This window comes from Mustelus asterias, chromosome 25, assembly GCF_964213995.1.
Source record: "Mustelus asterias chromosome 25, sMusAst1.hap1.1, whole genome shotgun sequence".
NCBI lineage: Eukaryota > Metazoa > Chordata > Chondrichthyes > Carcharhiniformes > Triakidae > Mustelus > Mustelus asterias.
Genome location: NC_135825.1, coordinates 21,507,530 through 21,529,584, shown reverse-complemented (window position 1 = coordinate 21,529,584; position 22,055 = coordinate 21,507,530).

Sequence of the window (22,055 nt, the reverse complement as noted above, 5' to 3'; positions counted from 1 at the left end):
AACTTGTTGCATGCCCTTCAAGTGTCTAAGCAGGGTTGGAGATCCGTGCCAAGCATGTGCACGGTTCCAAGAGGGATGCTCACTCACCCTTGCTGCTCGCAGAAGATCGTACATTTTTTTGCGGCACTGCCTGCCAGAGCGCAGTGTCAGGCTCCTGCATTCACCACTTCTGCCACCACCTCCCACAATGCCGTGGCAGATGTACCTCTTGGGTTAGGGCCCTGGCCAGGGAACAGACGATCACACCTCCTCTCCACGGCATCTAGGAGGTGCTCCTGGTCTGCCTCCGAAAGTCTGGAAACCGGTTTCCGAGTCACCTTACTTGTGGCGTGACTGGCTGTGTGTCCATTCCTGCAGCTTATATACAGCTCTGGCTCATTAGGGGGACTCATTTTGTGTCCAGCCAAATAAACAAAATCAAATTAACTGAGGGACAACTCAAAAGGGGCAGCTCCCTAAAAGGAAGGGAACCACCTGAAACAAAAAACAAAGCAGAAAGGAAACTTAAAACATCAAACTAAAATGTGATTAAAGGGGTCATCAAAGACTGGAAATGCCTGCGGTGCCCAGTGGCTCGATGTAAATGTATCTCTGCAGGGTCTGGAGGTGGAAGGTCGCCACCTGGGTGCGAAGGCACACCAGCAACTGACTGCCCTCCCTAAGCGCGAGATACAGAACCTCAGCAGGGACCCAGTGCAGTCCATTGTCCCAGAACCGGACGAGGGTTCTCTGGATGTTTGCTACCAAGTAAACCTGTTGGACTTTAACCTGGTGTTGTTAAAACTCTTACTGTGTTCACCCCAATCCAACGCCGGCATCTCCACATCATGTTTGTGACAAAGTCAGGGGGAGAGGTCACAGTGACCAGCCGGTACCACAGCATGGAGGCGATCAGCTGGTTTATGACGAGCACCCTGTAAACAGCACTCGGAGCAGTCCTGTCCAGCGACTCAAGCGAGCAGTGACCTTGGTCTCCAGCTCCTGCCAGGATTCCTCAGCCGGGCAAAGATGGACCCCCACGTAGACGAGGTTGGTTCTGCTCCAGGTGAAAGGCCTGAGCTCCTCCGGGAGGGGGTCCATCTGCCACAGACCGACCAGGAGTCCGGAGCACTTGGCCCAGTTGATCCTGGCAGGGGTCGTGGAGGAGTACACCGCCTGGCACTCCCGCATCCTACGCAGTCAGCCAGGTCCGTGAACATGAGGAGCATGTCATCGGCGTAAGCCGACAGGACCACTCCGACGCCTAGCCCACGCAGAGTCAAACCCGACAATCTCCTCCGCAAGAGGCACAGGAATGGCTGCACGCAAATCGAATACAGTTGGCCGGACTTGGGGCATCCCTGTTGCACTCCTCTCCCAAAGCGAAGGGACGCCGTCAGGGACCCTTAACTTTAATGAGACACTCTGCGGTGGAATACAGTAATTGGATCAGGGCGACAAAGTGCGTCCGGAACCCGAATGCCCGCAGAGTTCCGAGCTGATACTCGTGATCCACCCTGTTGAATGCCTTCTCCTGATCAAGGGACAGGAAGGCGCTCGACAGACCAGCCCTCTGGGAATGATGGATCAGGTCCCAGACCAGATGGAGGTCGTCATGGCTGGAGCGGCCCGGGACCGTGTCGGACTGGTCAGGTTGGATCATGTGGTCCAGCACGGAGCCAAGGTGTGTTGCCATTGCCCTGGCGAAGAGTTTGTAGTCCGTGCTGAGGAGGGAGACCGGGCACCAGTTCCTAAGGACGCGGAGTTCCCCCTTCTTGGGCAGCAGGGCAATGACGGCCTTGCGCCAAGAGAGGGGCACCTTCATGGTTGCAAGACTCTCCTCGAGGAGCCCCACGTAGTCGTTCCCCAGGATGTCCCAGAACGCCCTGAAGAACTCCACGGTCAGCCCATCCAACCCCGGGGCTTTCCCCTTGGAGAGGCTGTCAAGGGTGCTGGTCAGCTCCCCCAGGCTTATAGGAGCGTCAAGCCTTTTGGCGCCCTCCGGGTTGACGTGTGGCAGGTTCTCCCACAAAACTCTGCGGGCATCTTCACTGGAAGGATCCGGAGAGAAGAGTGCAGTGTAGTAGTGTCGGGCGATAGCCCTGATGCCCTCCGGATCCGAGATGGGGGATCTGTCATCAACCAGCAGCGTAAGGAGCTGCTGATGGTTAGCCCACCTTTTTTCCAGTGAGTAGAAGGGGGAGCCGCGGTCCAGGTCCACGCGGAACTGGAGTCGCAACCTCATGTACGCGCCACGAGACCTGACGAACTGCAGGTCCCGTAGTGCGCCCTTCTTCTTCCTGTACTCCAGCCGCAGGGCCGGGTCCTCATCGGGCTGAGCGAAGCGTGACTCCAGGTCGAAAACTTCCCCCTCCAACTCCTCGACCCTGGATTTCCGCCTCTTTGTTGACCTCCTCCCATATTCCTGATAGAAGGTATGGTGTGAGTCTTGCCCACATCCCACCATAGCCTCAAGGAGGGGAAGCCTCCCTGGTTCTTTATCCAGCTGGCCCAGAAACAACGAAAGGAGTCCAGGAACTGCCCGTCCTCCAGCAACAGGTTGTTAAAGTGCCAGTATGCGGACCTCCCTCCCCCGGACGCGAGGCTGAACAAATTCCGCCCACACCAGATGGTGGTCCGAGCATGGCACCTGCTGCACGGAGGCCGACGGGACGCCGGACGCGTAAACACTCTCGTAATGTAAAGGCAATCGAGTCTGGACAGACCCAAACATGGTGCCCAAGATATGTCTTTGAAGGAAGGAACAGACGTCTTGGCTACCACTTGTGTACATCAGGATACCCGGACATAACCCACAGTGCAATTCCACTTTCAAACATCTCAAGGTTATTACCAGGCCAAGGTTGGTATTCTAAAGCACTTGCCACATCAAGTATTGATTGGTCAAGACTGCCCTTACTTCCAGGCACTATGGGAGCATCCCGACAGTACTGCATCAAATACTGTGGCCTGTCAGGTAGATGCGAATGGGGACCCTCTTGAAGATGAGTGTGAAGACAGCCTTCCAACAGTGGAACTGCCTGGACTTGAGGTGAGGGAAAGGACTAAAGACACCCAAGAGGAGGCGTACAATTGGACCACCACCATCAGAGTTTCAACCAGGAGAATGTGTCCTGATATGGATACTGACAACTGAACATAAGTTCTGGGTAACCCGGAAGGGACCTACAAAATAATTGAGAAGGTGAGTTCAGTCACCTATAAAATAAGGCCAGAGAAAGAAAGAGCAGATTTACCATGTCAATCTTTTGAAGAAATGGCATGACTGGGAGGTGTTAGTTCTCTCACTGAACCCAGAGCCTGTCGATGAGGACAGTGTGAAGGAAGTGCAGATGGGGTATCTCACACCATACCAAAGGCAAGATATATCAGTTTGTACCCCAGAGTAATGATGTGTTCTCAAACCTTCCAAGTAAAACTCACATCCTGGAACAAAAGATAGTAACTGAACCAACACAGAAGGTGCAATCAAGACCCTACTGGATCCCTGAGGCACTGCAGGAAGCAAGTAAGGATGATGTTTTGGAACAAAGACAGGAATGACTGCACTATGAACAAAGAAAATGACAGCACAGGAACAGGCCCTTCGGCCCTCCAAGCCTGCACCGACCATGCTGCCCGACTAAACTAAAACCCCCTACTCTTCCGGGGACCATATCCCTCTATTTCCATCCTATTCATATATTTGTCAAGACGTCCCTTAAAATACACTATCATATCTGCTTCCACTACCTCCCCGCAGTGAGTTCCAGGCACCCACCACCCTCTGTGTAAAACATTTGCTTCGTGCATCTCCTTTAAAGCTTGCCCCTCGCACCTTAACCTATGCCCCCTAGTAATTGACTCTTCCACCCTGGGAAAAAGCTTCTGATTATCCACTCTGTCCATACCCCTCCTAATCTTGTAGACTTCTATCAGGTCACCCCCTCAACCTCCATTGTTCCAGTGAGAACAAACCAAGTTTCTCCAACCTCTCCTCATAGCTAATGCCCTCCATACCAGGCAACATCCTGGTAAATCTTTTCTGTATCCTCTCCAAAGCCTCCACATCCTTCTGGTAGTGTGGCGACCAGAATTGAACACTATATTCCAAGTGCGGCCTAACCAAGGTTCTATAAAGTTTCAACATAGAACATAGAACACTACAGCGCAGTACAGGCCCTTCGGCCCTCGATGTTGCGCCGACCAGTGAAACCAATCTAAAGCCCCTCTAATCTACACTATTCCAATATCATCCATATGTTTATCCAATAACCATTTGAATGCTCTTAATGTTGACGAGTCCAATACTGCTGCAGGCAGGGCATTCCACGCCCTTACTACTCTCTGAGTAAAGAACCTACCTCTCACATCTGTCCTATATCTCTCACCCCTCAATTTAAAGCTATGTCCCTTCGTGTTAGCCATCCCCATCCGAGGAAACAGGCTCTCACTATCCACCCTATCTAATCCTCTGATCATCTTGTATGCCTCTATTAAGTCACCTCTTAACCTTCTTCTCTCTAACGAAAACAACCTCAAGCCCCTCAGCCTTTCCTCATACGATTTTCCCACCATACAAGGCAACATCCTGGTAAATCTCCTCTGCACCCTTTCCAACACTTCCACATCTTTCCTATAATGCGGCGACCAGAACTGTACGCAATACTCCAAGTGCGGCCGCACCAGAGTTTTGTACAGTTGCAACATGACCTCCTGGCTCCGAAACTCAATCCCTCTACCAATAAAAGCTAACACACCGTATGCCTTCTTAACAATCCTATCAACCTGGGTGCCAACTTTCAGGGATCTATGCACATGGACACCCAGATCCCTCTGTTTATCCACACTACCAAGTATCTTACCATTAGCCCAGTACTCTGTATTCCTGTTACTCCTTCCAAAGTGAATCACCTCACACTTTTCCGCACTAAACTCCATTTGGCACCTCTCAGCCCAGCTCTGCAGCTTATCTATGTCCCTCTGTAACCTACCACTTCCCTCCGCACTGTCTACAACTCCACCGACTTTAGTGTCATCCACAAATTTACTAATCCATCCTTCCACGCCCTCATCCAGGTCATTAATAAAAATGACAAACAGTAGTGGCCCCAAAACAGATCCTTGCGGTACACCACTAGTAACTGAACTCTAGGATGAATATTTCCCATCAACCACCACCCTCTGTTTTCTTACAACTAGCCAATTCCTGATCCAAACCACTAAATCACCCTCAATCCCATGTGTCCGTATTTTCTGCAAAAACTTATCATGGGGAACCTTATCAAACGCGACTTGCCAATTTTTAAACTGAATGCCCTAGCCAATGAAGGCAAATATGCTGTATGCCTTCTTGACTACTTCTCCACTTGCATTGCCACTTTCAGTGACCTGTACATCCTCATCCCTCTGCCAATCAATACTCATAAGGGTTCTGCCATTTATTGTATATGTCCCATCTGTATTAGACCTTCCAAAATGTATTATCTCACATTTGTCTGGATTAAACTCCATTTGCCATCTCTCCGCCTAAGTCTCCAACTAATCTATATCCTGCTGTATCCTCTGACGGTCCTCATCGCTATCTGCAATTCCGCCAACCTTTGTGTCATCCGCAAGCTTATTAATCAAATCAGTTACATTTTCCTCCAAATCATTTACATATATTACAAACAGCAATGGTCCCAGCACTGATCCCTGAGGAATGTCACTTGTCACAGCTCTCCATTCAGAAACACACCCTTCCACAGTTGTGTATCCATCTTGCCAACTCACCTCTCATCCCATGCGACTTCACCTTCTGTACCAGTCTATCATGAGGGACCTTATCAAAGGCCTTACTGAAGTCCATGTAGGCAACATCCACTGCCCTATCCTCATCAATCATCTTTGTCACTTCCTCGAAAAACTCGATCAAGTTAGTGAATCACGAGCTCCCCTTCACAAAACTATGTTGTTTCTCACTAATACGTCCACTTATTTCCAAGTGGGAGTAAATCCTGTCTCGAAGAATCCTCTCCAATAATTTCCCTACCACCAACGTAAGGCTCACCGGCCTGTAATTACCTGGGTTATCCTTGCTACCCTTCTTAAACAAAGGAACAACATTGGCTATTCTCCAATCCTCTGGGAGCTCCCCTATGGTCAGTGGGGATACAACGATTTCTCTCAAGGCCCCACAATTTCCTCCCCTACTCCTCTCAGTATTCTGGGGTATATCCCATCAGGCCCTGGGGACTTGTCTACCTTAATGTTGCTCAACAACCCCAATACCCCCTGCTTTTTGATCTCAACATAACCCAAACTACCACAGATTGTGTGTTAGAAGGATGGTATTTCTCTCATAACATTCTCCTGTTTCCTGACAGAGTTTCCGCTACTAAGATGGCCCCAAGGAAATCAATCTGGAAGTCACATGGCAGACTGATGGAAAATCCCTGTCAGGAATCAGTGCAACAGCGATCAGCTGTGAAGCCTTGCTACATTATATAAGCAGAGCTGCTGAAGTGGAAGTCAACTTAGTGAATGCAAGGAAGGTGCTTTGGAGAGTGAAGAATTTGCTGTGTGCATAAGCTGTGTATTTGTTGCTGATCTTGGATTGTACAAAAATTCTGATCTGGATTGAAGTTTGGCCTGTATGAGAGCCTGCTTTGGTAATTGGATCTTCTTTCTCAGTGTTTTGACCTTGTCTCTGTCTTGTGCTCCTAAACACAATAGTTGTAGTTATATATTGTGTTGAGTGTTCATGGATTAGGCATCTATGTTTAAATAGGGACATGTTGTGTGTAGAGTTAAGCTCAAAGAAGAGCTTGGTGTTTATTTCCTCCCTTTTTCTGCTTTTGATGAGTATCTGAAGACCTTCAAATAAACATTTTTTTTTGTATTTGGACCACTGAGAACTACTGAATTAAGTGAACTCCACTCTGCCTATCATCATCCCCAGCCCCTTGCAACATCACAATATCTGAAGAAAAAATAAAAGTTAGGGAGGAATTGTCCTGTCATGCCTGCAATGGAAATTGTGGGGGGTGGGCCATGCAAAGGTCTGTTCCTCGGGTGGGATTTAGGGCCAGTGTGGCTGGAAAATCCTGCCCAAGATCTATCAAGCTGGGTTCCACTCTGGAATCTGACCTTGTCCAATAGCAACATCAGCTGAGATTGTTACACTGCTGGATTTTTAAACTAACTGAGATATGGTCCTAACTTGAGGGAGAAAGGAGCTCCATACTGCTTTTCCAGACTACTCACTACTTCTGTCTTTAACAGCTGGTACTGAAGAGATTTCAAAATGATTACTTCAGTCAGATGACCTCTGTTTCCATAATGATTTCAAATGGAATTTGTTTATTTGCTGTCTGGACCAATGGTTGCCTTTGCTTCATGGGTGGGGGCAGTACCCCAGTTACTCACCCTCAATGCATAATTAATCATTTTGAGACAGGAAGACATATCTCATTGTTCTAACCGGCTTGCAGTTTCTCCTGGAGACCCAGTCTTATAGAAATGTAAATGCTATGTCCATTACATTTCAGGAAATATACCTGTAGTGTATTTTGACATCCTCAGGTGTGAAATTCCAGTGAAGAATGTTATGGCACCAGATGTCAAACTGTGTGTATACAGACTTGAAACATTGGGCCCGATTTTACCATTTTGATTCTAAGTGCTGAATCTGGGTGCAATTCAGATCCGACTTGGAAATCTACTTTCAGGCGCTCCCATATGCACTTTGCCTGAAAAAAAAAATCGCGAGTCTGAATTGTGCTGTGGGTGGGGCTTAGCGCGCCTGAAACGATCGGAGCTCTGAACTGCGCCTGCGCAGTTAGAAAATTTTTTAAAAATCGCGCTCCTGTCATATCACTCCTGGGCCGGATAATGCCTCCCCCTAGCCCCCACAGACATTGCTCCATCCCCACATTACAGACCCACCTGTCCCCCCACCCTCCATCACCCAGAACAATCACGGCCCCCTCCCCCTCCACTGATCTCAGGCAGAGAGATCCACCCTCCCCCCCCCTCCACCGTACAGATATTAGGCAGAGTGATCCCCCTCACCCTGGACCCACCCGCACAAGGCCCCATCTCCTCTGGACTACGATGGCTGAGTGACACCTCCCTCTCTCTCTGCTGTCGCTAATCATTGAGGCACTCATCCACCACCACTGCCCCCCGCCCCCCCCCTCCCCCCCCAACAGCACACTTGCAAGTGCTCACTTGCTTTCCCCTCAATTTTAACAAGCAAACTGCATGGAACTTGCTGGAATGCTTTGTCAAACTGCCTGCAGCTGATCTGCCCTAATGAGGTGCAGCTCCATAAAAAACTCAAGAATGGACAGGCAGGCAGTGCAGGGGGAAAATGAGCTCATGATCAGCTCCCCGATTTTCTGAGGACGACTTGGAGAGGCTGCTGGATGCAGCAAAGGCGAGGCGGGACATCCTCTTCCTCCCAGGAGGACGCAGACCCAGGGGAGCTGATGGCAATGCGGCCTGGGAGGAAGTCGCCACCTGGGTCAGTGCCAGGGCAGTGGACCCCCAAACCGCGAAGCAGTGCCAGAAAAAACTCAATGACCTCAGCCGTGCTGCAAGGGTGAGTTCTGAACCCCATTTAGCATGTTCCCCCATATCTCCCCCAGATCCTCCCATTCCCAGCACCCTGCATGCTTCCAGCTCCTGACCCCCAAGCACCTCCTTCCTTTTCCCCCAATGACTCCCACTATGTTTGCCCTCTAAGGGTCACCACCTGATTCTCTGCATGAGTCACGCCACCATTTATTTCATGGCTCCTTCTGAGCCATGAAGACCGAGCACAACACCCGTGAGAGGGCAAAGACAGGGGGTGGCGAGCCAGACCTCCGGGTCCTCGCCTCCTTCGAGGAGCGGGCGCTGGAGCTCTCCAGAGAAGGGGAGATGCGGGCTGTCAGCAACAGCATGGTCGGTCTGCCGTCCAGACGTGAGCACCTGTTATTCCTACACTCACATTGAGGCAACTTCTTGGGGGCACGAGTTTCAGGTACAAGGGGCAAGGTATAAAGGAGATGTACGAATCATGTTTATTTGCATAGAGAGGATAGTGGGTGCCTGGAACTCACTGCCCAGTGAGGTCGTGGATGCAGAAATGATAGGGACATTTAAGGGGCATCTCTACAGCTATCTGAATAGAGGCATGTGGCCCCTGGAAGGGTAGGGGCAAACAAATCAGATGGGCAGCCTGGTCGCTACAGGGTTGGAGAGCTGAAGGGCCTGTTCCTGTGATGTAACTTTCTGGATTCTTTGTTCTATGTTCAATGGAGACGTGATTCATGTGTTTGGCATCCTGGATTCCTCTCCCTCCCTTGCACTTAACCTTGTGTCCTGTGTTGCAGGGACAGATCCTGACACCCCGAGGCCTTCTGGACTGCAGGCCCTGGCTACAGCTCCCACCCATCCTGAGAATGATAGCTCGGACGAGTCCTCGGAGGATATGGCTGAAGGGACCTCCAAGATAGCATCATTTATCCGTCAGCTTGTACCTCACAACTCACCATTGCAGAAACTGACATGTCGGTGGGTCCAGTTAGCGTTGAGGCTTCTGGGTCACAATCTGGTGAGCACGACACATCTGCTGATGTACATTGGGTGGAGGAGGGAACGTCGGAGGCCTCTGGCATGCGGTGGCCTGCCGGAGGCGAGGATTCAGCTGGCCCCAGGCTACATGCTGGTCCTCTGAGATCACTTCTCCCTGAGCTGCTGGAGATGCAGCAACAGAGCCAGGGAATGCAGGAGGGACTGACAGCCACACTGGACCAACTGCAAGGCTGCTGGGAGGAGTCCCAAAGCTTTCAGGCGGACCAGCTATTGCCTGTCTTGCATGCTTCTCAGGCCAACACTGCAAGGGTGGCGTCTGCAGTGGAAAGCCTGGGGCAGGGGATCTTCACCATGAGTGGCAGACTCCAAGCAATGGCCGAGTCACAGCAGGCCACAGCGGAGGGACTGAGCAGGCTTCTCGAGATTCTGCGGCCCATGGCTGAGAGGCTCGAGAGCTTGCAGGAGACCCAGCAGGACAGCACTGAGACACAGCGGGCAATGGCAGCAACCCTTGAGAAGGTGGCCCAGTCTCAGAGGGCCATGGCTGAGGGTGGGCAGAGCATGGCCCAGTCCAAGAGGGCACTTGCTGTGGCCATTGAGAGATGGCCCATGACTCCAGTGGCCATCGCGGAGGGGTCGACCACCATGGGTAGGACACAGGTGGTCCTCCAGGACTGGCAGTGCCAGGTTACACCGGAGCTTCTGGACCTCACTGCAGAAGCACCAGTGTCCCATAGAATGACCCAGCGGCCAAAAGGGACCCGAAGAGAGGAGGAAGGGCTTGAGCCCACGCCGGGGCCTTCCAGCCAGGAGACTGTGGTTATGGCAACACCTTCTGACTCCCCCCTTCCTGACACTGGGGCATCTCGGGCAGCGGAATGAAGAGGGTGTCATGGAAACATCCCAGACACCTGGAAGCAGGCCAGGGCCTTCAAGGTCCAGGGCCTCCAGAAGACGCCTGCCACGTGCAACACAGGCCATGGGGCGAGGTAGGCAGCTGGCCCCCTCCACCTCCGATGTACATCCTGGGGAGTCACTGAGACGTAGTGGTAAGCCAAGTAAGGTTAGGAAGTTGTAGCTGCACTGAGACGGCATGGGTGAAGGGCTGCACTAGTTAGAAAGAAATGTAAGCACCTTAACGTTTTCTTTTCACAAGTTTTTATGTTACAACAGCTTATCTGAATGCCTTTATTGTAAATAAATGTTTTTTCTCAACAACCACCTGCGAACAAGTTGTCTTGAATATGGTTCCTGCCCCATTGACGATCACCCGACGGATGCCTCATGGTGATATCAGTTGGGGTGGCCCCTCAATGCATTGTCACTGAGAAAAAGAAGCCAGTGGTCTCTCATACCCCACGAGCGATTCCCTCCCACCCCAGGGCTCTGTATGGGGGTTTCAGATCCCTTATCCACTAGACAGACGTGGGCTCAGGTGCCAGCGTGCATGTGGAGCTCAAGTAGGAGTCAGACTAGTTTGCACCAGGGCATCATCAGAATGGTGCTTAGCGAATCGTCATCACCCTCCTGCCTAGCATAAAACTCACTAACACAGAGTCCCCAGGCCCATCACTCTGGTGTGACAATGTGCAGGATAAATGGAAGGCATTTTGGGAGAGAGGGGAATGAAACACATGATCACCATCCCCTAGTGACTGAACCGCCTGGTTATCAGAGCCTCCCTTGCTGCCCTCACGTGCCTCAGCTGAGATGTCAGCCCTCCACCTCCTGGCTGGTGTTCCAAGGCGTCCGCTTCCTCCTCTTCCTCCTCCTCCTGCTGGTCATCCTCCCCAGTGACGGCCAGCTGGTCATCCTCCCTGTCCTCTTCCTCCTCCAAGAAGTCACCTCGCTGCAGAGCCAGATTGTGCAAGGCACAGCATGCAGGAGGAGATCAGGCGGCTATACTGGAGGACCCCTCCAGATCGGTCCAGGAACCGGAATCGCATCATGAGAAGCCCAATGCACCTCTCTACTGTCGCGCGGGTGACTACATGGGCCTCATTATAGCGAGTCTCTGCCTCAGTCACAGGCCTCCACACAGGCATCATCAGCCATGTTCGAAGCGGGTAACCCATATCACCCAGGAGCCACCCCCGCAGCCTGGACTCCTCCTCAAATGCTTCCAGGATGTCCGAACTCCTGACAATGAAGCTGTCATGCACGCTGCCTGGATGTCTGGCGCAAACGCGCATGATGGTCATATTGTGGTCGCACACGATTTGTACATTCAGGGAGTGGAACTCCTTCCTATTAACAAATCATCGTGGATTCTGTAAGGGAGCCCTGAGGACGATGAAGGTGCAGCCGACCGCTCCCTGAACATTCGGCATCCCCGCAATTGCAGCGAACCCTGCAGCCCGGGCTTCCTGATGGGCCTGGTCCTGGTTAAATTTGATGTACTGCCCAGCCCGGGCATACAGGGCTTGACACAGGTGTGGACTGAAGACTGGGAGATGCCACAGACATCTCCGCTCGGGCTGGAAGGAGCCAGTCACATAGAAGTTCAGAGCGGCCGTCAATCTGACAGCCACCAGGAGTGGGTGCCCCCCCCCCCCCGCTCCTAGGCGCCAGGTCCTGCAACAGGTTGCACAGGTGTCACGCGGTATCCTTTTGGAGTCGGAGACGTCGGTAGCGTACGGTGTCTGACATCTCCTCGAAGGACACTCATGCACGGAACTGCCGGAGTTTCTGCTCCCTCCTTCTCCTATGCCCCCGCTCTGAGTGAATGGCGGCAACCTCCTGCCTCTCGTGGTCGTCTCCCTTCGGTCCTGCAAGTGGTAAAGCCCGGGCCTCCTGGGTCCGCAATTCTTCCTCCAGTTCCTCCTCCTCAGCTCCAGCAGCAACCAAAAGAACAGCAAGATCGATTGGTTGCATTGCAAAAGCCATCTCATCACTCTGAAAGGTGGAGATGAACAAATGTGGAAGTCATGCAACGCTGCTTGCCCCTAGCACATCAACAATCGCAGCCCCCCCATGCCCCCCGAATCCCCCCAGCCACATGCTTCCCACAATCTCAGCCCCCCCAAGCCCCCCAGCCACATGTTCCCCACAATCACGGTAGCGCAGTGGTTAGCACTGCTGCTTCACAGCTCCAGGGTTCCGGGTTCGATTCCCGGCTCGGGTCACTGTCTGTGTGGAGTTTGCACATTCTCCTCGTGTCTGCGTGGGTTTCCTCCGGGTGCTCCGGTTTCCTCCCACAGTCCAAAGATGTGCGGGTTAGGTGGATTGGCCAGGTTAAAAAAAAATTGCCCCTTAGAGTCCTGGGATGCGAAGGTTAGAGGGATTAGCGGGTAAAATATGTGGGGTTAGGGCCTGGGTGGGATTGTGGTCGGTGCAGACTCGATGGGCCGAATGGCCTCCTTCTGCACTGTAGGGTTTCTATGATTTCTATGATTTCTTCTATGATTCCTAGAATCACAGCCCCCCCATGCCCCCCAATCCCCCCAGCCACATGCTCCCCACAATCTCAGCTCCTGGTAAAGTTGAGAGGCTGCAGCAGTGCTATCTGCAAGGGCTTTGTGCACATCCTTCAGCCTGAAGTGAGCTGAGTGTGCTAGGACCCAGCAGCACTGCAAGATCCGAGATCAGTGCTGAAACCCGGGTCCGTGCTGCAAGACAAACATTGGAGACCCTGCAGAGCAACAGCCCCTCCACCCCCCACACACTCACAGAGCTGCCACCAACCTGAGATAGAAAATGGCCGCAACAACAAGACACCCGTGAGTAGCAGAGAGCCGTCAGATGCCATGCACGTACCTCCTCGCCAACCCTCACTGATGAAGCACCTGAATCAGACTTTTATTTAGCATGTCCATTTCGGCCCGATTCCGGATTGGCGAACGCGGTGGTAAAGGGGGAAATGCTGATAAAGTTGGGCGGGCAGTTCATTAATTCAATTGAAATGCATGCAAATACATTCAAATCGCTGTTGCGCCCATTTCTGGCGCGAATCGGATTGCGGCCATTCCTGGGGCTCGGTAAAGTGGTCATCTGCGCGGACACGGGCGCGGATCACGTTAATGGCCTCACGCCCGACTTTACCACGTTTTTGCACCCGAAAACGGTGCAACGCAATGGTAAAATCGGGCCCATTAACTCTGTTTCTTTCTCCACAGATGCTGCCAGACCTGCTGAGTTTTTCCACATTTTCTGAATTCATATCAGATGACTTGTGGCAGCTATCATTTGTCTGTCCTTTCTTGTCTTTAAATGGTTAAACAGTTCACTGTTTGGTCAGCTAGTGATATTATAGATTAATATCACTAATGTATAAATCACATCATTCTGTAACCTCCATCTCATGAAGAATGTAACACAATTTCAATAAGCATTTCAATGTTCTTGTACGGCATTGTTTTTCAGAAACAAAATCTGTCTTCAAACTATATATTTGTTGCACTCTCAGCGCCTAAGTACAGTTATAAACAGTTTGGAATCAACACACAATACAAGGGTTTTTCAGTTATCTGCACATCAGTGAACATTGCCTGAAAGGTTTTAGATAGTGGCCTTTCCCCATTGCGCCTTGGTGTCATCTGCCCCAAGCTTGAGTACATTCCTCAGCACATAGTCCTAGACCTCGGAATGTGCCAGTCTGCAACACTCGGTCAAGGAAAATTCTTTGCACTGGAAGATCAACAGGATTCAGGCAGACCAAACAGCATCTTTCATCGAGTTGCTGATCCTCCAATAGCAGTTGATGTTTGTTTCAGTGTGCGTCTGAGGGGAGCATTTTTATGTGTAATGTCTGCTACAAGGAGCAGTGTCTGCCCACTGCCACAACTTCAGTTATTGTGATGCTGCCACCCCACAGCAGAGTCTCCAGGTTGGAGGAATGGCAATGATTTCCTCCTGACCAGATGGCGTGTCCATGGGACCACCAGCTTGACTAGTGTCTCTAGTTGCGGAAGTGTGGGATCGGACACTCCTGCCGGTCAGCTTTAATTTTGGCCACATGAAGTATTTTTAATGCTTCGTATGTTGATAGAGGCAATTTTTAATTCCCTTTTAAAAATTAGATCTACCAGTTTCAAAGTCCAGAGTCTGTTCAGTTTGCTGGGTGTATCCCCATATGCCTGCATTGTTGCCAAGTATTGCAGGGCTGAGGAATGAATCCTGGTCTGCAACGGGCCGATAAACATTGACTGGGTGACACTGGGGGGTGTTTGTAGCCATTGCACTCAATAGATGTTGGGATTGCAGGCCCACCTTCACCTCAGATATTGCTCCTCCCGGATTTCTGGAGCTGGTGTGTGTCTTTGCTTTTATTCTCCAGGGTCTGCGATACGTTGGTCACAATGATGCTCAGTGACCAGAGTTGGATGTTCCATCTCTGGCTCTTGTAATGCCTTGGTGCTTAGCCACTTATTTTGTCAGCGATGGCTAGCTTGTCTTTCCTTTATCTGAGGAGATGACACTGGGGCACTAGCTGAAAGCTGCCACATTTTACTGTTCACAAGCAAATCATCATTTAATTTAGCATTTCCTCTTGTAGTTTTTGCCAGGATCTTTCATCTGCTGCCTCCTCTTCCATTGAATCTTCAGGATGTGTCATCCAGGTATGCTGGGGCTGCCACCTTTTGTTCAGAAGCTTTGTCTTCTTTGACAATGTCTTGTGCGATGGTGTCTTTGTCATTGGAGGTTACATGAGCCGCTGCCTGATTTGTGAATGTGTAGAACCCTCTTTTGGGCAGGCTTTGTAAAGATGACCAGCCTCATAGCACAGGTTGCAGCATTTGCTGCTTTTTTTTTTCAGTCCTTGGTTGTGTGTTCCTTTTGTATGCAGTTTCTCCAGAAGGTTATGTTGCAGTTGGTAGCAACGTGTCCAGCTTTGCCACAAGTTTGACACATGAATTTTAAATGTTTTACTCCATTCTCAAGTTCAAAGTCAATGCTCAGAATGGACTGGCAAATCTGAATCCATTTCCGTGCTTGCTCCAAAAATCAAATTCCAAGTTAATACAATTCATGGTCCCTACGAGAGAGACAAACAAGATTGAAGCTGACAAGGCATTACACCCCATCTTGGGACTGATCCAATGCTTGATCTTAGCCAAAAGGCCAAGAAGTGACATGGTTATTTTGCAAAACTATACTTTATAGAAATCTGAAAAACATATTTCCAGGTATTCATTTTCTCCTGAGATCAAGATTCTTAAGGTGCTTCAGTTTAGTAATGAGAACATATGAACCTCGCTAAATACCACTGCATCTCTCTCCAGTCCTCCCTTGCAAGGGCACATTCCACAGGGAGATGAGCAACACGTTTGTTTTTTTAATTTTTTGCTGTCCTTAAAGTTACAAAGCCAATGCTCAGAATGGACCAGTCAACCTCAAATCCATTCCTTGCTTGCTTCAAAATCCAATTCATGGTCCCCATAAGAGAGACACATGAGATCCAGGCTGACACGGTAGCACAGTGGTTAGCACTGCTGCTTCACAGCTCCAGGGTCCCGGGTTCGATTCCGGCTCGGGTCACTGTCTGTGTGGAGTTTGCACATTCTCCTCGTGTCTGCGTGGGTTTCCTCCGGGTGCTCCGGTTTCCTCCCACAGTCCAAAGATGTGCGGGTTAGGTTGATTGGCCGGGTTAAAAAATTGCTCCTTAGAGTCCTGGGATGTGTAGATTAGCGGGTAAAATATGTGGGGGTAGGGCCTGGGTGGGATTGTGGTCGGTGCAGACTCGATGGGCCGAATGGCCTCCTTCTGCACTGTAGGGTTTCTATGATTCTATGACAAGATAAAGCATTGCATCTCATTTTGGGCTTGATCGTAGTCAAAAGACCAAGAAACAACTTGGCCTAGCAACACTTAATCTCAATCAAGAGGCTGACTTTTGTGACTGATCCCTAAGAAGAATAAAAGAACAGCTACTCATTTTAATGTTATGGAAATAGTCAAGCTCACCATGTGCATGCCACTTATACGCACTCATTAATGTGAACATTCAAATTTCTGACTGGGAATTTAATTTGGAGGAACTTCATTCTACCAAACTGGCCTTTTCATGAACATACTCAACATGCCAATACAACATGCAAATAGATTTTCCGACATTGTTTGTCAGGAAGCTCAACCAACCTTTCAAGTGACAAGGACATCATGGCAAAGATTCACCCTACCATTGGAAGTTCCCCATCCACCAAGCTTCCTCCTGATGTTTGATATGGAAAATTGTACCCACTGTAACCTGTTCCTTTCTCGCATCACGCGCACCCCTTTCTCAATAGACCTCTCCCTACTCTGCACCCCCTCTTCCCAAGCCTCCTTCCACTCACTCACTCATTCCTTCATTCCACATTTGGCCTCCCACTCATGCCCTCCATCCTCATATAGTCCCCTGCATGCCCTCTCTGTCTCTCTCCATTCACACCTACTAACTCAACCCTTCCCTCATGCAATCTCCATTCACTCAAATTTTGCCTCCCTTCCCATCCACCACTCACTCAACGCTTCTCTCCCTTGCTATCCACACCCCATTCTTAACCCTTCTTTCCCTCCCATGCCATCCACCTCCCCACACAGATGTACTCACTCAATCCTCCACCTGGATTCTCCACCTTGCCTGGACTTGATTCCTTGGTGCTGCTGCTGCTGCCGATCAGTGGGCAGCAGAGGCTCGTCAGCCAATGCCATGTGGATCTGCAATTCTGGGGAAAGGCGAGCCACCTCAACGGGGATAGGAGCTCTGACCTTGAGGATTCATATTGCGTCTGGCTAGAAAGCAGTTTCTTCCATTATTATACATTGACGTATCATTGAGATCCTGATTAAACCTAGCTAGAAGTGATACAAAGCTGCGACTACTGCCAAAGATAGTATGTGGCTGAGACCATGATTGATGGGACTGTCCATCTCTCCTTGGGCCAGAACCAGAGTCTGCAACTTGGGGACAAGTCACTCCATCATTAATGGAGATTCGGATTGCGCAAGATCCAGCGATCCTGCACCAGTGGCAGCAACCCCTGCAACGAAGGCAGCACCCGGAAGCTGGCCCAACAGAGGAAGGTGCTCTGTGGGCTGTACATTGAAATAACTCCTCAGAGCTTGGTGTCCCTTCACCAGATTCCCTTTATTTACAAACTCTATTCCTCTCATGGAATGCATCTGGAAAACAGTCAGAATCTGGGGTGCCAAAAAACTTGACACTCCCATTTTTACATACAGATGAGGCTCCTTGATTGGGTAAACAACTATGACCTCAATCAGGGAGTTCATACTCCAAGAGGCTGACCTCATGTGCCTCGTTGAAGTCATTACACAAATGAGAGCAGCAAGAATTTAGCTGGTGCCTCACTTTTGCATTCACACAATAAAAGGGGGAAAGAAGTAGTACAGGGCAAAAAAACACAAATATATTGCTTCAAAATCAAAAATCCAATGACCTATTCCTTCAAAGATGTTGAATCGGATTCTTCGACTGGGATTATCTGGTCTTGTTGTTGTGGACGGAGATTTAGCTGAGCACCAAACTCTCCATTCTCACTGGTAGCGGGGCATGCGAGATGGAGAATTCCGACTGTTAACTGATTGAACTTAATACTGAAAGATTCACTTTTCCAGTTGTTCTGACTGCCACGATAGGAGAAGCATGTAGAGGTGAGTTAGTCTTGAGGTAGACACCGGTACAGAAGTTCAGTTCAAAAACAGCATAGATAATGGCCAGGTAATTGAAAACCTACATAGGATATGGTTATGCTGCTACCGGTTAGATGGAAATAGGGGGTCTGCTTCTGTTCAGACCCATAAGGCAATATTACAGGTCGTAGCAGCTATGTGGCGGTGGGTGGTGGTGTATGTGATATAACTCTTATTACTTCCTTTGGTTTGGATAATTGCACATCCCTAGTCTGGATTCTTGAAATTGTTAATATTTCATTCAGTACGAACATTACCAGTGGCTTCAGAATCCCTTTATACTCCCAGACATTTTGAGTGGGATTTTATGGCCTTGCTTACCCGAGACTGGAAAGTCCCGCCCCAGGTCAATGGACATTTCCATTGTCCGCCCCTCACCCGCTCTGATTCTGTGGTGGGCGGAGCAGTAGATTTCCAGTGTTTGTCTCTGTTGGTCACCACTCTCTTGGAAATCTAAAGGGTACAATAAGAAGTCTCACAACACCAGGTTGAAGTCCAAGGTGAGCGCTGCTCCTTCATTAGGTGAGTCACCTGATGAAGGAGCAGCACTCCGAAAGCTTGTGATACCAAATAAACCTGCTGGACTTTAACCTGCTGTTGTGAGACTTCTTATTGTGCCCACCCCAGTCCAACGCCGGCATCTCCACATCAAATCTAAAGGGTGTTTGTGCATTTCTTTGGAATTTGATTTTCTGCAAACGCAGGGAACATTATCACCCATCTAAAGACAATGAGGTACCTGCTGGTTTCTCAAGGCTAGAAATTCCTTTTGTAGCTAATCAGGCTTCATCAGTGTGAAACCTTTGTCCACTTTTAAAAATAGTTTTATAAAACAGGATGTTTTATTTTTTTATAAATATTTCCATCATGACATAAAAAGTTAATCTCCACCGTTTCATTCTATTCTCAAGTTTCAAAAAAAATTACTTACGATTTTTGCAGGATGGTGGTGATGGCTCAAACATGTTATTTTCACCACACCGAATTACACGGCTGCCAACCAATACAAAACCTTTCTGACACCTGTAGGTAATTGAATCTTTGTAGCTGTACATAGGTCCAAATCCAGACACTATCGCAGCTTTTTCTGGAACTGGTGGGCGAATACACCTAACAACTGACACGAAAAGGAAGCATTAGTCTCTATAACATGCTGTGTGTACTTTAACACATTTAGAAGGTTCAACTTTTGCTTGAATTTTGCTTTCCTTCTGAAACATATTCCCAGCAATCAGCAGGAAAATACCTTGTGCACGGTGTCTCCTGTAGTTATACAGAATTAAATAAAAAGATATTTTGAAACTTCATAAAATCAGGGAGAAAATGGTAACCCCAACCCCTGTACTTTGAATTCCCCTAATCAGCCGTTGTGCTAAAAGTTTATAATTTCTGAGTGAACAAGTCTTTCAAATTGGACTGTCATTTTCAGTAACTTCATTTGTTATTCTCTGCTGTATTTGTCTAACTTAGCTTGAAGTGTTTTGAATCATCTCATCCACATCATCCAACAATATTCCTCAGAGATGCCGCTAAATCATTCTTTTCCTTGGATTGTAAAATTAAATTTTCTTCATCCCTTTTTATTTAATACTACTTTTGTTTCAGCATAGTACAGCCTCACTAATACAACTTTTCTTATACTGTAATGCTACACTGTACACAATATTGTGCTTATTCTAACACTCTACAGGCAGAATTTAGTTGTGCTGACAAAGCTCCTGTTTGGAGAAATTGTAGGAACTCCATCCCTTACCGGATTACACTCCTGTGGAAATTACCTGGATGGTGTCAGAACTCCCATTGAATTTGAATGGAAATCCTGCTCCAAAGAGCTACTAAGACCACTCCCTGATGAAGGCCTTAGTGTGTTATTGGCAGTGCCGTGGGGATCGATAGCTGTTGCCGGTAAGGCCATTTAGGCCTTTCTCAGGGATCATAGCTGGATGTGTAAATGGGGTGCAATGACAGTTGCAGGGATAGGTCCACCAGTGAGTAGAGTGTAAGGGGTCAGATGCAAGGGCTGGAGATAGCTTTAAGCAGGCCTCATTGTTCCTGATGCCAAGTCCTTTGATTGGTACCCATTAATGAGAAATTCCCCCATACCCCCATTAAGTTTCTGGCAAACCTGTAAGCATTTGTTGGGCTTCTCTCTCTAGGTGCAAGAGACCCATGGAAGTCCAGTTTAATCTCTGAGCCACCATTAAATCTGGTGAGGTCAGGGGTAATTGGTTTCAAGTGGCTTGTTGCGTTTATGCCACCAGTATGTACGTTTCCAGTGTCAAACCCTTCCCATCCCTCATTAAATGTGGGCAGCCTTCCATTCACCGGGCAATGGATACATCCCATGGACTTTCCAGGCCCACCCGCCATATTTCCTTTCCATTAAATTATCCAGTGGGCTCTCGCAAATTTCACCCTACTTATCAGAAAGCAGTAGACCATACTAGAGATCTACAAGTCTGGACTAATGTCAAGAAACATGAATTCAAATCACACTTTGGCAGTTGATGTCATTTAATTAACGTAAGAAATATAAGCAGGCGTAGGCCACTCAGCCTTTGAGCCAGCTTCACTATTCAATAAGATCACAGTTGATCTTCCACTGCAACACCATTTTCCTGCATTATCACCATATCCTTTGCTTTTTTTAATGTATAAAAATCTATCTCTTTCATACTCCTCATTCCAAAGGTTCACCACCCTCTGAATCAATAAATTCCTCATCAACTCAGTCCTAAATGGCCTGACCCTTATTCTGAGCCTGTGTCCCCTGGGTGACCACCCCTACCCCTCCCACAGCCAAAGGAAACATCCTACTTGCATCTACCCTATCAAGCCCTGTAAGAACTTTTTATTTTTGAATAAGATTACCTCATTTTTCTAGACTCCAGAGAATAAAGGCCTAGTCTATTTAATATTTCCTCATAGGAAATTCCCTCCATCTCAGTAATTAGTTTTGTGAACTTTTCTTGCACTCCCTCCACAGCAAGTATACCTTTCCTTAGGTAAGGAGATCAAAATTTCACACACTACTCCAGGTTTGGCCTTGCCTGAAATTCAAAATATCTCAATAACATTGGTCAAGAAACTACCGGATTGTTGTAAAAATTCACCTGCTTCATTAATACCCTTTAGGGAAGGAAATCTGCAATCATTACCCAGTCTGCCAAAACACGAATTCAAACACACAGCAGTGTGGTTGACAATTCTTTATAAAATGGCCAAACCACATCAGTAAAAGTCCAATAAGAATAAAACTAAACAGATCATCGCATATGACAAAGGTGCCAAACTGTAAGATTTTGATATTACTAATTTTTAGGGATTGTTAGTTTGAAGTAACATTTTTGAATTTTAACTTGACCATTTTTAAACACTTCAGTTTAAATTTCTACTGGTGAGACAATTTATACATAAGGCAGGCTAGGAACAGAACAACATGTTTGTAAGGAGCTGGTGCTCCTTTTCTTTTAGTTACACTGTGAATTTGAGGACTTCTTTATCAGCTTTGAAGAAATAAACAAAAGGTCTGAACTCAGCAATTTGAATTTAGTATGACACCTTGGAGGAAATTTGTATGCCCCACTGTCGCTGCCAGCGAGAACGGAGAATTTGGTGCTCAGCCAAAACTCCATTCACAGCAGTGGGACTGGAGAATCTCCGGCCCTTGTCTTCAAACAAAAGCTTTGTGCTTCAATAGATTTTGGTTTACTCAATGCCTCAATTGATTAACCATATTTATAGGGCAAAACAACTGCATTTAAGGGAAACATTATTTTCCTGACATTATAGTCGGAAATATTCTTAATTGTCTTGTTATCTGTGGAAATTGGGTAATATATTGATGCAAATGTTTACAATAGGTTGTTTTATTCATA